Source organism: Citrus sinensis, chromosome 7 (genome assembly GCF_022201045.2).
Source record: "Citrus sinensis cultivar Valencia sweet orange chromosome 7, DVS_A1.0, whole genome shotgun sequence".
Taxonomy (NCBI): Eukaryota; Viridiplantae; Streptophyta; class Magnoliopsida; order Sapindales; family Rutaceae; genus Citrus; species Citrus sinensis.
Window position 1 is genome coordinate 21,540,448 of NC_068562.1, and position 16,614 is coordinate 21,557,061.

Here is a 16,614-nt window from a genome sequence, read left to right on the forward strand (position 1 = left end):
GTCTGCTGGGTGTGTAAACAATCAGGGCTTCTTAAAAGGGATTGTTGGAAAGTAAATGGAGCAAGCTCAGCAAGTGGCTCCAAGTCAGTATATGAAGATACTGATAGTATCACTAGCGGAAAGTCTTTCAACATTATGGGAGATGATGGTTCCCTATAATAGATGATGAAAATATCCTCATTGTAAGCCCCTAGTGCCATGGAAGATAATGCTTACTGCTAGTGGGTCCACAAGATTTGCATACAAGGCATGTTTGGCATTTATGCAAGGTGTGTGGTGAATTTTTTTTTTTTTGTCAATGGCTGAGGACTCTCAAGGAAGCCAAACATGAGAGTGAGTATTTTCAGTAAGGTGATCGACATGTGTTGAATATATGTACTCTGGATAAGGTAGAGTATAATGATTCTTGGTGTAGAGAATTATGGCTGCTGAATAGAAAACAAGATTGTAACCATGATGGAGTGATTCTCATAAGCCCTATATGAGTGTAGTTTTGGTGGAGCAAAGAAGGTGGACATGACATGGTTGTGTGGATACATAATGGATCATGTTTTATCACCTAATTGAAAAACTCGCCAAGGTGGAGAATGTTAGGGAATATGTCTTATTTTTCAACAAGACATTTCCTAGGATATTTTCCTCTTTAGTAGGATTCCTATTTAAAGAATATGTAATTTACCCTTTGGGACTTGACTTATTCAAGGAAGAATGCTACTAAATAAGAAAAAGTATACTTATCCTACAAGAAATAATCATTATCTAAGGAGGTTGAGTTTACTTATTTACATAACACAATAATAAGTTCTCTGCATGTAGACAGTTTCTAGTGTGAGAGAAACGATAGATCTATTGAGAGATTGGGTGTTATTAGGATTTTGGGTATGAGAAGAATACTAGAGTGATTATAATAATTTTTCACATGGTAGATTTTTCTCCATTCATCCTTGGCGGCCGTGGTTTTTCTCCAGTATAGGAGTTTTCCATGTAAATTCTTGTGTTGTGTGTTTGGTTTTATTCTCATCTATTTTTCTATTTATTATTTATTTGATATTTTTTCTTGCAAGATCTTGGGCGGGATTAAAATTCCCTAACATCTTTGAACTTAGGAGCAAGGCCCGACTAAGCACGCAAACGAATTTCATTGTGTATTCAATGAAATTTGGGAGCTATTTATTCAGAATGTGAGGGAGAAAAGGTGATCTTGAAATTAATTAATTCATTAAGATGTGATTATATAAAGATCATAATTACAAGTTCACACTCACATCACAAGCATGCATATCATAATGCGGATCAATTAGTTAATCATAACCCAGTTAATGAAATTAATCTATTGATATCATGGTTGTTTGGCAAATGAGAAAATGAAGGAAAGTGAAAGAAATTGAGAGATAAAACATGGAAGTTAAAGCTATAATTATGGATATTTTATTTATTTCAAGTTAAAATAGGCACTTTAACTGAAATGGGCATTTCAATCATTTCATCAAATAAACAAAGGGTGTAATTAAATTTTTATATTGTCGAGGTGGTCAATGGTTAAATTAATAAAAATTCTAATGATTGAGGATGAAATAATGACTTTTTAATTTATTGAAAGTGAAGGAATAAGTGTTAATTTATTTAGTATGCAATCAAATTTATCCGATGATAAATTATGATTAGTAAATAACATATAGATTTATTATATAATAAAGTTAATTATTAATATATATTATTGCAAGTTTAAAAATAAACTATTTTACCAGTCAAACAAGATCAATGGATTTAATTATAAAAATTTAAAACGATTTAGAATCATGTGTCAAAATATTGAAACTTTGTCATTTTCTTAATTTGGAAACAAACGGGAGGGATTGGAGAGTTAATAACTCAGAAAATTCATCTAAATCGTTGAAATACTTTTACATTAAATCAAATGGTTGATAATAATTATTTAATAGTTGATAATAATTGATAAGAAAAGGACAAAATATGGGGTTTGGTGTCAAAGAGGCACCATAGCCTTATTTCTTATTACTTGGAGGTTGTTATGGAAAAACGTAAGATGTGTATTGCTAAATGTTGACATAAATTTAATGAGCTAAAACGATGAATGATGATAATTCTTGGTTCTTCAATGCAAGCAAACCTTAAATTTAAGGGTGCGTTTAATATTGTTTTTGAAATGATGTTTTAGTATTTTTTTTATAGAATAGATTTGATTAGTTTTTTATGAAGGTGAAAACATATTTGGTACTTTATATTAATAGTAATATTTGAAGATACGAAAAATTTAATATATTTGACAATTTGTCTGAAAAATAAAATTATTTTAAAATTAAAAAATAAAAAAAAAATTAATTGAAATAAATGTTGTAGATAATGATTTATACAAAGTGGGATCATTAGATTTGACAACACAATATTTTATAAATAAAAAATGTTGATTTTATCTTGAGATATTATTATTTTATCACCTAATATTTTATGGCATACCATGGCACCACTAAAATTCTCTAATAATTATTTCCTTCTATTTAATATTTTAGTTTTTATTATTTTACCACCAAACCGTTAAAGTTAATAAAACTTTAACAGAAATTATAATAAAAGTTTATTTTACCCATAAACTACGTAAATATAATTTAACTCTTTAAATTAGAAAATATAAAATTAATTATATGGAAAGAAATAATACTTTTATCAATTGATTATTTTATATATTTAAAATTATTAATTGATAAAATTGTAAATATTATACCTTGTGAATTTATTAAAATAGTGAATATACTAAAATTCATAAAATTAATAAACCTATGACATTAGCAAATTATTAATGGAGTTAACAGTTTGATAGTAAAATAATAAGAACTGAAACATTAAGTGGGAAAAATAATTGTTAAAAAACTTTAGTGATAAAATAATATGTTAGAAAACAATCGGTAGTAAAATAACAGTATTTGTAGTACCTTTTTTTCGGTATGTGGGGGCCCATTTGAAAATCAATTCTTCACTTTATTCCTTAACACTGAAAAATGGAATGGTTCAATTTTTCAAGAAGAGTATTTTTACTAAGAATCTCAATAGTTGAGTTCTAATTGATATAATATTTATCTATTAGAAGATTTAATAGAGTGATAAGTAACTTCACATTTATTATCCAATAAATAAGTGATATACAACACTAAAACCCAAGTTAAGGCTCAAATGTTGAGATTTCAAACTTTATTCTTTCAAGAAAAATGAAAACACTATTGTTCAATGTGCAACCAAACAATTATTTTTTATTTTTCAAATGTGAACCACCTTGCGACCATATAAATATGTCTCGTTCCTTCTCTTGATTGTAGACAATGTTTTTTCTTTGGATTTAAGTAAACCCATGAGGTTGGGCTGAGGATACATTGTTGGCACTTCCTAACAACCTACAATATGAATCTATCCTTAAAATTTCCTCTTAACTTTTGTAAATTTCACAAATAGAGTATGATCAAGTAAGTGTCGTCATTCGCACATGTCATATGTCAGCATCTTATTGATTGAGTTGTGAGTTCCATTTCATAACTCAACAATGATAAGCTATCACGTTGCGTGTCGCTTACCACAAGGTGAGGAAACAACACTTACCTGATTGCTTCTCTTTACAAATAAATACTAAAATAACAAGTGTTTTGACATAAATTTCTTGTCAAACAGAGAAATAACTAAGTGGGGTAATATAATAAATAAAACAAAAGATTTTACGTGGTTCAACACTTAGCCTACATCCATAGATAGAGAAAGAACAATCTCGCTATTATATAATGATTACAATAGGGTCAGAGATTTTTTTATCATTAATTCGTGTTACTATAGTATCACCAAAATAATAACACTATAGTGTTAGTATTTGATTATATTATTTTTGTGTCAGAAATTTGTGTTACTATAGTATCACCAAAATAATGACACAGTAGTGTTAGTATTTAATGATACTATTTATATGTCAGTGTTTTATATTATTTTATATATTTAGGGTCAGTATTTGGTGATGTTATGTTGCTTTTGATTAATAGTATATTTTTATTTTAATTATATTTTCTCTATTTGTTTTACAATTAAATAAAAACTCAAAATATATTAAATATATCAAATCTCGCAACACAATTCACATAATAAAATTCTTAAATACATTATTTAAATTAGCATAATTCAACTACACCATTGTTTGGAGAGAAAAAAAAAACATAAGTACGAAATTAAGTTTTCCACAAGTTCTAAACAACAACAAAGTACTAAATTAAGTTTCAACAAACATTAACCAACAAGAATAAGCACAAGAATGTCATTGAATATCCATACATGACTTCAATTGTTTCCCACCTACAAGTATATTAAATCAATTAGTACACTACAAAAAATAAGTCTTGGATATTTGGAAGCAAAAAACACTCATAAATTATTCATATATTTCCTCATAATTGTAGGTTATAATTAACTTGGCAACGTATGTAGCCCATTGATCATGAAGTCGCAAGAGCTCTTTCATGGTGTACTCATCAATTCCTTTGAACTTTAATTTCAAAACAACAAGTTATTCACGGAAAATTAAATTGTAAACTATATCTATTCACCTAATCTCTCCAACAATATGTCATATACCCATTATTATAAGTACCTTTACTTACAACATATAAAATACATACAATATATGGTAAAAACATAACAATCAAGAAGTACACATTAGGTCTAAGGTTCAAGGTTCTTTTTGAGGTGATATATTTTATAGTGCATTAAAACAATATGATACAGTATTCTAAAAATTGTTTTCGATACGTACATTATTTTTAAGAATGTTCACATTTGTAACGATATCTTAAATGTATTTCATCACGTAGTAACCACATTCAAAGCAGCTAGGTTGCCTCGGACACTACAAAATAAAAATTACATAATTTATTTTTTCTGAAATAAGCAATGATTATTTAGGTTTCTCTCGTTTTTACCTTGACGGAGACCCATTGAACATTAGCCTTTGTACTAGACTTTAAAGATTGATGGATTCTAATCCCACTACAAGGAAGACATAACGAATGTTAGCAAATAATTAAAGTAAAAAAGAAAAATAAAAGAATATGATCAAAGATACAAATAGGAAACTTAACTGATTCACAATCTACATCATCTCTTCATTAGGATTACTTTCCAAGGGATCAAGATAATAGACTGTAAATCTCACCATATCAATTGCGAATAACACCCAATGGCCGCTAAACAAAACAAAAATTGTTTGAAGACATAGATTACAAGTAAATTTTTTTACACAATTAATTTACTAAATAAATAATATGGTTAGCAAATGAAAAAGATTATACCCAGGGTTATATGGGAATAGAATGACCTATCCCAACTCTGTCAAGCCCAAAAGTTTCGAAATGTATTGAGTCCTCTCTTTGAAGCTGACTGTTGTTGGATGTAACTTCTCAAAAAGCCCAAACTAAACTGGCTTGGCACTTCCATTATTCTTCATCTCCTCAAACAAGTATCTAAGGGAAAATAAATATATATAAAGTAAATTTGAATAAAGAAAAACAAAATAATAGCTTCAAGTTTAATAAAACATAAACCACACTTATCTTACTTGATCCATAAGTTAATAGTGCAGTTTAAGACCTCTTTGAACTCGATTATTTCATCACAAATCATTTTATCAAGGTGTACTTTCCAAATTTCACCAAAAGTTGTTATATCATACCCAATCATCATCGATCAAGGCAATGAATTCTCAATAAACATAGTAAACATATTCATATATTCACTCGTGTCATTCTTTCTTAACTGTGCAGCTGCCCGTGTACTCTTTGCACCTTGTTTGAGGTTTTTTGCTGTTGGTTTGATGACCAGTGGCTCTTTTTTTGGTACACTCTCATCATAGAGGAATTACACATCTACTTTATGAGTTAATCTGGGAGATTTTCTTAGCGTAGACTTTAAAGTAACTTTAAAGTCCAGTTTCTTTGGAGTTTGTTGAGGGGTTGGTTGGGAAATTTTGATATGAGTGTTTTTTGAATTCAATAGGCTCTTCACAGATTTTTGAGTTAACGTACCCGATGGGAAATCGGCCTATGAAATAATTAAAATATAAATGCACACCATTAATAGTAATACATGTGTAGACAAATAGAAATAAATAAAAATAAAATAATGACATATAACATTCCCTCTACTAACTTTTCTTTTTCCAAGAGTTTCAGGGGATTGTTGATCAATCTCAAATTGAACACCAGTGGAAGGTTTAGGCTTAGGATAGTTAGAACTACCAAATTCAGTATCGTTGTAGGCATTCAACCATCCATTCATGTGTTCCAATTGAGCAGACATAAATTGAAAACTCTCTTGATACATCCATCTTTCTCTTGCCAACTCTGTAGCATTAGGAACATAAAAGTACATGGATGGGGTGATGAATGTCCTCCTCCTTGCACCCTACTTCCATTTGGCTGCTTTTGAAGGGCTTCGCCTAGAGTGTCATTTGACCAATGTGATTGGAATTTTCCTTATTCAACTTGACTTTTCATCTCATTCTACAATATATATATATATATATATATCTGCAAGTTGAATTAAGGAATTAAAGAATCATTAATAACAGCTGATCAAAACCTTAAAATTCATGACATAAGCAAACTTAATAATACAATAAAAGAATGAAATACATAAGAATTAAGTACACATGTGACTTACTATTTTCTCAACCATTGGCATCACTTCATAAGCATATTTCCCATCTCGGTCTACTCGCGCCATTAACCAAGCTTCACCGCGGCCAATTTCTCGCTTAGAAACTCCATTCTCCTTTTTCTGTTACAAGTTTCACTGCGAACAATCATCCATTGAAACAAGTTTTTGGACATTGGAAGAATAGCTATCGGGAACTTTCACACTTTGCAAGGTTTCGCAAAACTGTTTTTTTTTCTTTTTTACTCAAAGTGTATGGAGCTGGAGGTAGGACTTTGTTATTTTTGTTTGTTTCTTCAGGAACTAGTTTTCCTCTTATCTCAAGATGCTCAAGATCTTTTCTAGCATTAATCTCTTCTTTTGTCTTGCCCGGTTGATGAAGTAGTGTGCCATAAATATTTTTACACACATTTTTTCAATGTGCATCACATCTAGTTGATGGCGAACTAATAAATGCTTCCAATATTCTAAGTTAAAAAAGATTGATCTCTTTTTGTACCATTTTCTAGTTATATTTTCATCACCGTCACCATCACCACCTCCATCATGTTTTCGCTTTTTGCTCTTCTTTTTCCCAAACTTATTGTCAATATCTTTCACCATGTTAAAGATTTCCTCACCAGACAAAGTTTTAAGAGGCTAATCCCACTCTTGCTTTACATTGAAAACATATTTAAGTTTCAGAAAAGGGAGACCAAATGGTAGAAATCGACGATAGCCCATAAATGACATTTTTCAACTATGTGGCAACCAACATGCACAAGTGTCTATCCCACAAATTGGGCAAGCATAATAGCCCTTAACAGTACACCCGGAGAGGTTTCTATATGCTGGGAAGTCACTGATTATCCACATCAACATAGCCCGTAAATTGAAGGTTTCTTTTCTATATACATCATAAACATCAACACCTATATCCCATAGAGTTTTTAAGTCTTCAATTAAAGGTGCTAAGTATACTTCTAAATAGTTTCCAAGTTGTTTAAGACCAGATATCAAAAGAGACAACTTCATAAATTTCTTTTCATACACAACCAAGGAGGAAGATTATATGTTATCAATGTAACGGGCCAACAACTATAAGTAGTGCTAAGTGTACTATGTAGGTTAACCTCATCGGTTTGAGAGAGCTAAACAGAGATTTCTGGGTTCTGGAGCAAATTTTGGCCACTTACTGTTAATTAGTTGCCAGGCTAGGGAGTCTGCTGGGTGGCGAAGCTTGCCATCTCTAATTCTCTTATTAGTATGCCATGTTAAGTTTTAAGCTGTTTGTGGTGATTGAAACCATCTTTTAAACCTAGTAATAGGAGGAAAATACCATAACACCTTTTCGGGAACCCTTTTTCGAAATTTTTTTTAGCCATCTTCTTTTTCTTTACCACCTAGATGCTTTACAATTTGAGCATTCAGTAAGATTAGCAAATTCATTCCTATCCAGAATGCAATCATTTAGACATGCATGTATTTTTTCAAACTCTAAGCCTAGCACTTTCATTGTTTTCTTAGCCTCATACATTGACTTAGGTAAATTATTATTATTTGTTAAAATATCAGCAAGGACTTCTAACAAAGCAAAAAATCCTTTGTCGGACCACCCATTGCTTCCTTTCACATTATCAAATCTCATTAATCCAAATAGCTTTGAATGTTTTGCTCCTTGATACAAAGGCTTTTCAGCATCTTAAAGCATATCCTTAAAAGAACTAGGATCTTTATCACAATGCTCATAACCATCTTCGACCATGTCAATTATGCCATTGTAATCATGACATATGAATATTTGATTATGTTGATGGTCTTGACAATTTGTAGATGTAGAAACAGGGTTAGTCTCACCATGCCAAGTCCAAACTCTATATTTTGCCAGAAAACCTTTTTCAAATAAACCTTTTTCAAATAAATGATCCTACACCTATTAAGGAGTATAAAACTCCATATTACAACAAAAGGTACAAGGACATCTAATTGACATTTGGTTTTCAACATTCAAAATGGCAAAATTTAATAAATCGGTAACTCTGGTACTATACTCTAGGGACAACCTATTACAAGTTATCCAAGTTCTGTCCATTTCAAATACTTTTACTTGTTCATATATTAGATAGTGTCAGTTTAAGTTTAATAAAATTGCATGATTAATTTCAAATATTTAAAGTTATTATGATTATAGCTTCAATAATAAATTCGTAATTAGGGAAAATCACTTACATCTCCTATACTATAAATCAATGCATTACCATAAAGTATAATAATTTTTCTAGTACAATTATATTAATTTGAAAAAATTAATAATAAAATATTTGTGTTTGTGAAAATTACATGGCTTATTTATTAATTTGAAAACATTCCACTTAATGGTAATCCTGGTTAAGTTTAAATCACTAGAACGTCCTTTACTTGATACTCCACCTATAAATTTAAGGAGATGAATTGGTAAGATTGGTCTTAATGGATTTTTAATAAGCCGAGCTAAATTTCAAGATAATGAAGTTTATAAAATAATGATGAATTAATAAAACTAGAATTTTAGGCCCTTTTATATAATAACCCTTAGTATTGTGAATTTACCAAAATAGGTAAATTTGAGATATTATTTGATAATAAAACTCTCCTAATCAAATAAGAAATCCAAAATAAACGGTGTCCAAATCGGATAGCTACAAGAAAAGATAAAAATCCTAAAAGAAACAAAAAAAAATAAGAAAATATCTTAAAACCAAAAAACAACCAAAAAAGAAATAGAATTTCAGGCTCGAGCTTGGACTAGAATCGCCAAATTCTAGATTTGATTTGTCTCGTTTTAAGTTTCGAAACGGTATATTATATGCCCCAAATGGACACCTATAGCCCAAGGTATGACCTTTGAAAGATACCCTACTCGCAATATGTGACCATCCCACATTACTATGTTTAAGCAGAACTATATTGCCTGAGTGGAGTTAGAGACTGCAAACACAAACTTTACTAATAAAGCTGACCTTTAATTCTACCTAATTCTACACTATTACTGAAACTAGTGCAACCAAACAAAAGCTAACCTTCAACGAACTACATGTCAAAGTTTGATTAACAGGTTTGTGTAGTAAATTATTGAACTCCAACAAAGCAGATTGTATACATATTGAGAGTGAAATGCAAGTAACCCAACACAAGAGGGGGGTGAATTGGGTTTTTAAAAATTATGCAATACAATTCGCACAACAAATCAATCTAACGCCTTAATGAAATAGAAAACAATAAATTCAAACAAGCGTAAAAATAAAAGAGTAAGGGAAGAGAAAAACAAACACACAGATTTTTACGTGGTTCGGCAATCCCCGCCTACGTCCACGCCTCAAAGCCAACCAAGCTCAAGGATTTCACTATCCAAACCTCCCAAGGCTTCAAGTTCTTACAAATGACTTACAAGGTGTCAATGAACCTTTACATTCAAGAGATTATCTCCCCAATCTCTTTACCCCAAGTGTTTCTCACACTTATACACTCACAATTTGATAAGAAATGAAAATTACAACAAAAACTCTCTTTAAGAGTGGACATGCAAATAATAGCTCAACAATGATTCAATCTATGATGATTTACGTTTTGGAAGCTCAATATATGTTGTATGATCTTATATTTGCTTGCATTGGTTCTTAAAATGAAGTTTGAGTTGAGTTTTTATAGTTAAAACCCGAAAACTAGCCGTTATAGGCAAATTCCCGCGCCCAAGCTGTTAGCCGCTTGATTTATCCTGCTAGCCGCTTAGGAACAGTGATATTACCGTTATTTTTGAAATTTGCTATAGAAATACTGTTCACTAAAATTACACTTTGGCCCCAAACTGTCTATAATTATACTGCGACCCAAAACGTCATAAAACTTTACAGATAGGTCCAATTTCATAATTTCTTAAGAATAGTTGTCTTTCCCAAACTTTTTGAAATTATAATATGACCTCAAAGATTTTATTATTTCGCACAAAGGTCCTTTTCAACATAATACCCATATTTTTCAAAGTTCTCAAAATCTTTCACTTTAGTCCAAAATATTCATAAATTATAGTATGGCCCAAAACATTTTAAATATTTATAAAAATGTCCAACTCTGAAATTTAATAATAATACTCATTAAAATCAAAGATTTCAAAACTTAGCATTTAAGTCCAAATTACTCAAATTCACAAAATACTTTACTTTATAAAAATAAAACCTTTTAGTTTATGAAAAGTATTTAATTAAATTAATCTCTTGAGCTTCTCAAATGCTAAATCATGCATCAATTAAATCATACCGGCTTTACAAGAATTTATCACAGTAATTTTTTCGTTGAGCTCTAAACTATATTCTTGATGTCGTCGTTGTCCATTGAGTGTCTTCAATCTTGATTCACTTGCATAAATATTATCTTTAAAAAACTAGTGAAAATGTGAAATACAATATTTATTATTTTTACTAAAGACATATGTTTGTTATCATCAAAATTACATTATGTGTAGCCCTTTAGGCTAACAATCTCCCCCTTTTTGATGATGACAAACACCTCATGTATTTTGACATTAAACTCCCCCTTAATATTTTATAACCGTGCACAAATACTTTAAGATCAAAATACATATTATGTGTCTTCGTATTCAAAATACATGATCTCTCCCCCTTCATCATCAAAATTACTAGAAATTCATGCTAAGACCAATAATATGTTAATGGATAATCGAGAAATATGAATATATGGCCAATTAAAAATTTTAACCAAAATAATATTATCCAAAAACTTATCATATTTATCTCCCCCTTTAAAAAATAAAAGATAGATATATGCAATTTGAAACAAGATCATCAAAAATAATTTAATGAAGATATTACCCATTTTATGCGAGCAAAAATTTCGGCAGAGTCTCCCCTTAAAAATGAACAAATCCTCAAATATACAACGTGATTAAAAACACTTCCATATAAGCTTAAACAAGTATAACAAACCAACAACTCCACCAAGTCATCAAGCAATACATAAGAATTAAGCATATAATTAACCAAAGAGTTATAATATTCCAAGAATCTAAAAACATCATCCAAATATAACATATCCGAAGATCAAATAACAAGCATCCTTAATCCACAAATTAAAAACAACATATCCAAATATCAAACAATAAGATGTCATCCGTAAATGAAAAACAACAATGCATGGAGAGATGTAGTGCAGAGTGACAAATGAAAAAATAAAAATAGAGTGCTAAGGAGATGGTGGATGTGATGAAAAGGATGGTGGTGGAAATCTAAGAGCTGCAAAAAGTTACTGCTGGCCATCAAGAAGCTGCTACTGTTGAGCAAAGAGACGCTCTCGCTCAGAAATGGACTGAAGTTGAAAAGCTTCAAGCATAGACTGAAGTTTGTCTTGCCGCTCAGAAAGTGAATCCACTTTAGTTAACAGCTGCTGCAATGGATCCTCATAGTCAGCTGAAGTATAGTGGGAAGGGCCCTCGGAAGGTGGAGGACGTGAGAGATGTGGAGCACTAAGATCATGAAGCAAATGTGGGGGACGAACATTGTTAAAGAAACGATAATCTGTAGGAGCAAGGTCCGTAACCTTTTTGTTTCTTGATCTTTACGCCATCGATCATCCCTCCAATAAAAACCCAAATTAGCGATTGATTCATCGCCTAATTCCCTCGAATTCAAGGAGATTGGCTCGGTTATAGGGACACAGAAATACTCTAGAATTCGGGTAATAATACTCGCATATGGAAGGGATCTTTTGGCTAAGCTAGGAGTACTAAGCATATGATGAAGGATAATATATTCAATATTTAGCACCCTCTCCTTTAGAATGCAGTCCAGAATGGCTACATCTAAACGGCTAACTTCATCCGCATGACCAACCCTAGGAGTAATAACATGATGAAGAACATAATGAAAGATTCGAGTTTGAAGAGGTAAGGCTTGAGATTTCAAAGGTGATTGACAGAACGCAGAGGACAAATCACGCCTCGACAATTTTTTCGAACGACATTTTCAAGTGAAAACCAAGGATCTTTGATTTTGGCTCTAGCACTATATAGTTACAATCCCTCATTTGGAGTTTCAAGGATAGAATTTAGCAAAGCAACATCAAATTCTATATGAACTCCCCCAACATTAGTAACAATTCTATTCGAAACTTCCGTATCCATATTCGAATAAAAAACCTTGACTAAATTTTCATAGTAATGTTCATTAACAACCAACACATTCTTTCATCCTATAGCAATAAGAAAATCTTTAAGAGATTTATCACAAATTTCTAAATTCTCCATATTACTGAGATTGACAAAATAAGGAGTAATGACCTACCTTGCCTTGAAATTGTCGAGAAAACATTTTCGAAGTAGGAGTCGGGGAAAATGAATCAACATAAACTCTGAAGTATCACCATAATCATCCTTACGCTTCTGGGCTACGTGTTTTCCCTTGGATTTGTCACCACCCACCATTGTTGGAAGAAAAAAAAAAGCTTAAAAATGCAATTTCGGGTTTAACAAAATTTGAGTGAAATGGATTTGTTTGAGACAAGAAAATCAATCCTAGAGATGAATGAAGCTAATTTATGATGTAGATTGAATTAAAAATGGGCTAAAGGAAGCTTGAAAATGAAGAGAGAGAAACGGGTAAAGTGAGATTTTTTATTTTGGGTTTTATGTGGAGAATTGATGAAATGTTGTTTTGAGAGTGAAAATTGAAGGAGTAATGGATGAATAATGATTTGAGTGATTGATTTTAACAAGAAAATGAGTGAGAGATGAAGAGATTTGAGAAAGAAAATGGAGGGGCACTATTCATGCGTGAATGAGATGGTAATGAAATGATGAAGAATAAGTGAAGAAATGATGATGGAGAAGTGTTTAATGAAGATGAAATGCATGGGTATTAGTTTGAATGGTTGATTTGGGCATAATAATGGATGAAAAAGGAAGAAATTGGAAGTGAAAATGGATGGGTGGTTCACGGTTTTGGATGAAAGAGAGAACAAATGCAGAAAAATAACGAAGGAAGAAGAAGAAGCAAAAACAATAACCCCAACCCGTAACCAAGCGGCTAGCTGCTTACTCTCGGGTTTGGGACAGTCTCCAAGCGGCGAGCTGCCTGGAGACTGTCCATCTGCACAATAATTGCTTTCCGACTAGTTTTGATCAATTCTACGACCATTTTGTGATCCCGAAACATCTCAAGAGCCAATTTAATGCATGATTCATGATTTTAAACATCCAAAAGATGATTAATTCAAACTAATAATCCATCCAACAAACATATATTCATGAAGCACATAAGCATTCAAAAATTAATATATCAAACACCTCATATATCTAACATGCACAAATACTTCATAAACATTAACAATCATCAAGCAAACAATTTTAGTAGATTCAATAATATAAATAGAGATGTTAATGCGAAAATTTCATCATCCCAAGTTCGTGCCGAATTTTTGAAAATTGTTCTTCGCAAAGGGGTTTTGTAAAAATATTGGCAAGTTATTTTTCGGTAGAGATAAATTCTAATGCAATATCACCCTTTTGTACATGATCTCTCAAGAAATGATGTCTAATCTTTATATGCTTGGTTCTAGAGTGCTGAATGGGATTCTTTGAAAGATTTATGGCGCTAGTATTATCACACTTGATAGGAATTTGTTCAAGATTAATACCGTAGTCTCTAAGTGTTTGTTTCATCCAAAGTGCTTGTGCACAACAACTACCTGCGGCAATATATTCCGCCTCAGTAGTTGAGAGTGCCACTGAATTTTGTTTCTTACTAAACCATGAAACAAGTGAATGACCAAGAAAATGGCAAGTTCCACTAATACTTTTCCTATCGACCTCGTAACCGGCAAAATCGGCATCCGAATAACAAGTTAAATCTATATGAGTTCCTCTAGGATACCAAAGGCCAATATCTATAGTTCCACTCAAATAACAAAAGATTCTTTTAACAGCAAGAAAATGAGATTCCTTGGGACATGATTGAAATCTTGCACACAAACATACATTAAACATGATATCGGGTCTACTTGCGGTTAAGTAAAGTAAAGGGCCGATCATACCTCGATACTTTTTAATATCAACCTCTTTACCTTTTTCATCTTTATCAAGCTTGATTGTTGTGCTCATTAGAGTATTCTTGGTATTTGATTCATCAATGCCAAATCTCTTGAGCAAGTCTTTGACATACTTAGCTTGGTTTATGAAGATCCCCTCATTGTTTTGTTTGATTTGAAGTCCAATGAAATACTTCAATTCTCCCATCATGCTCATCTCAAATTCCTTACTCATACAAGAGGAAAACTCTTTGCACAAAGATTCATTAGTAGAACTAAAAATAATATCATCAACATAAATTTGAACAAGAAGTATATCTTGATTTTTATTCTTAATAAAAAGGGTAGTATCCGCTTTTCCCATCGAAAAACTGTTATCCAACAAGAAATTTTTAAGTCTATCATATCATGCTCCAGGTGCTTGTTTTAATCCATATAATGCTTTTGATAACTTATAAACATGATTTGAAAATTTTTCATTTTCAAAACTAGGAGGTTGTTTTGCATAAACTTCCTCCATAATAAAACCATTTAAGAAAGGAAGATTTTCAAACTCTCCACCATGATCACTTCTAATACAAGTAATAGAATAACCCTTTTCATTTTGAACCTTTATACAGAAAATTCTAAATGCATCAATGGCATCATCCTTATTAGCTAAGAATAATACCCATGTATATCTAGAATAATCACCTACAATTACAAATGCATAAAATTTGCCACTTAAACTAGCATATCTAGAAGGTCCAAACAAATTTATGTGAAGTAATTGAAGAGGTTTTGAAGTAGAGATATGATTTTTGTTTTTTAAAGAGGTTTTGATTTGTTTTTCAAATTGACAAGCTTCACAAATTATATCCTTTTGAAAACCAATTTTTGGAAGACCTTTAACTAAATCATTTTTCGAAATTTTTAAAATTAAATCCATGCTTGCATGTCCTAGTCTTCTATGCCATAACCATCCATCGTCATACAATGCCGAAAAATATTTATCATAAGTAGATGCACACTCTATATCAATCGTGTAAACATTGCCACATCTATTTCCCATAAACAAAATTTTTCCATCACATGCATTCTCAATAATACATCTTGATTTATCAAAAGCAACTTTATAACCTTTGTCACATAGTTGACTAATGCTAATCAAATTGTGTTTCAAATTTTCAACCAAACACACATTTTCAATTAGAGTTGAAGAAACTTTACCAACATTACCAATTCCGAGAATTTTTCCTTTTGAGTTACCTCCAAAGGATACATCTCCACCATTTTTTATTTTGGTGAAACGTGAGAACCATGCATAGTTTCCGGTCATATGCCTAGAACATCTGCTATCCAAGTACCATTTATTTTTCTTTTTCTTTAAACCCTGCAAAGAAAATCTTACGTCTTAGGTACCCAAACCTTTTTGGGTCCTTGAGCGTTAGCAACGGTTCCTTTTGGAACCCAAATACATTTGACACCATAATATGCATTCCTTTTCACGGGACATCTATTTTCATGTGACCATTTTGATTACAATAATGACAAATAATCTTATGATCACTTGTGGAGGTAGCTTTAACAAAATAATTCTTATAATACTTTTGCTTCAAGCTAGGCTTATACCCAAGTCATCCTTTATCAAAAACATATTTTTGAGAATTAAGCATGTTATCCAACATCTTTTGCCCATTTGTAAATTTTAGAACAATATTACTAAGTTCAATATTCTTTTTCTTAATCATTTCATTTTCATTTTTCAAATCATCTACATGTGGCTCTAAATGCTCATGTGAAGTGCTAGGTTTTTCATTTGATAATGCAACTCTATTATGCAAGGTTTTATTCTCTAATTCTAATCCTTTAATCTTCTCATTC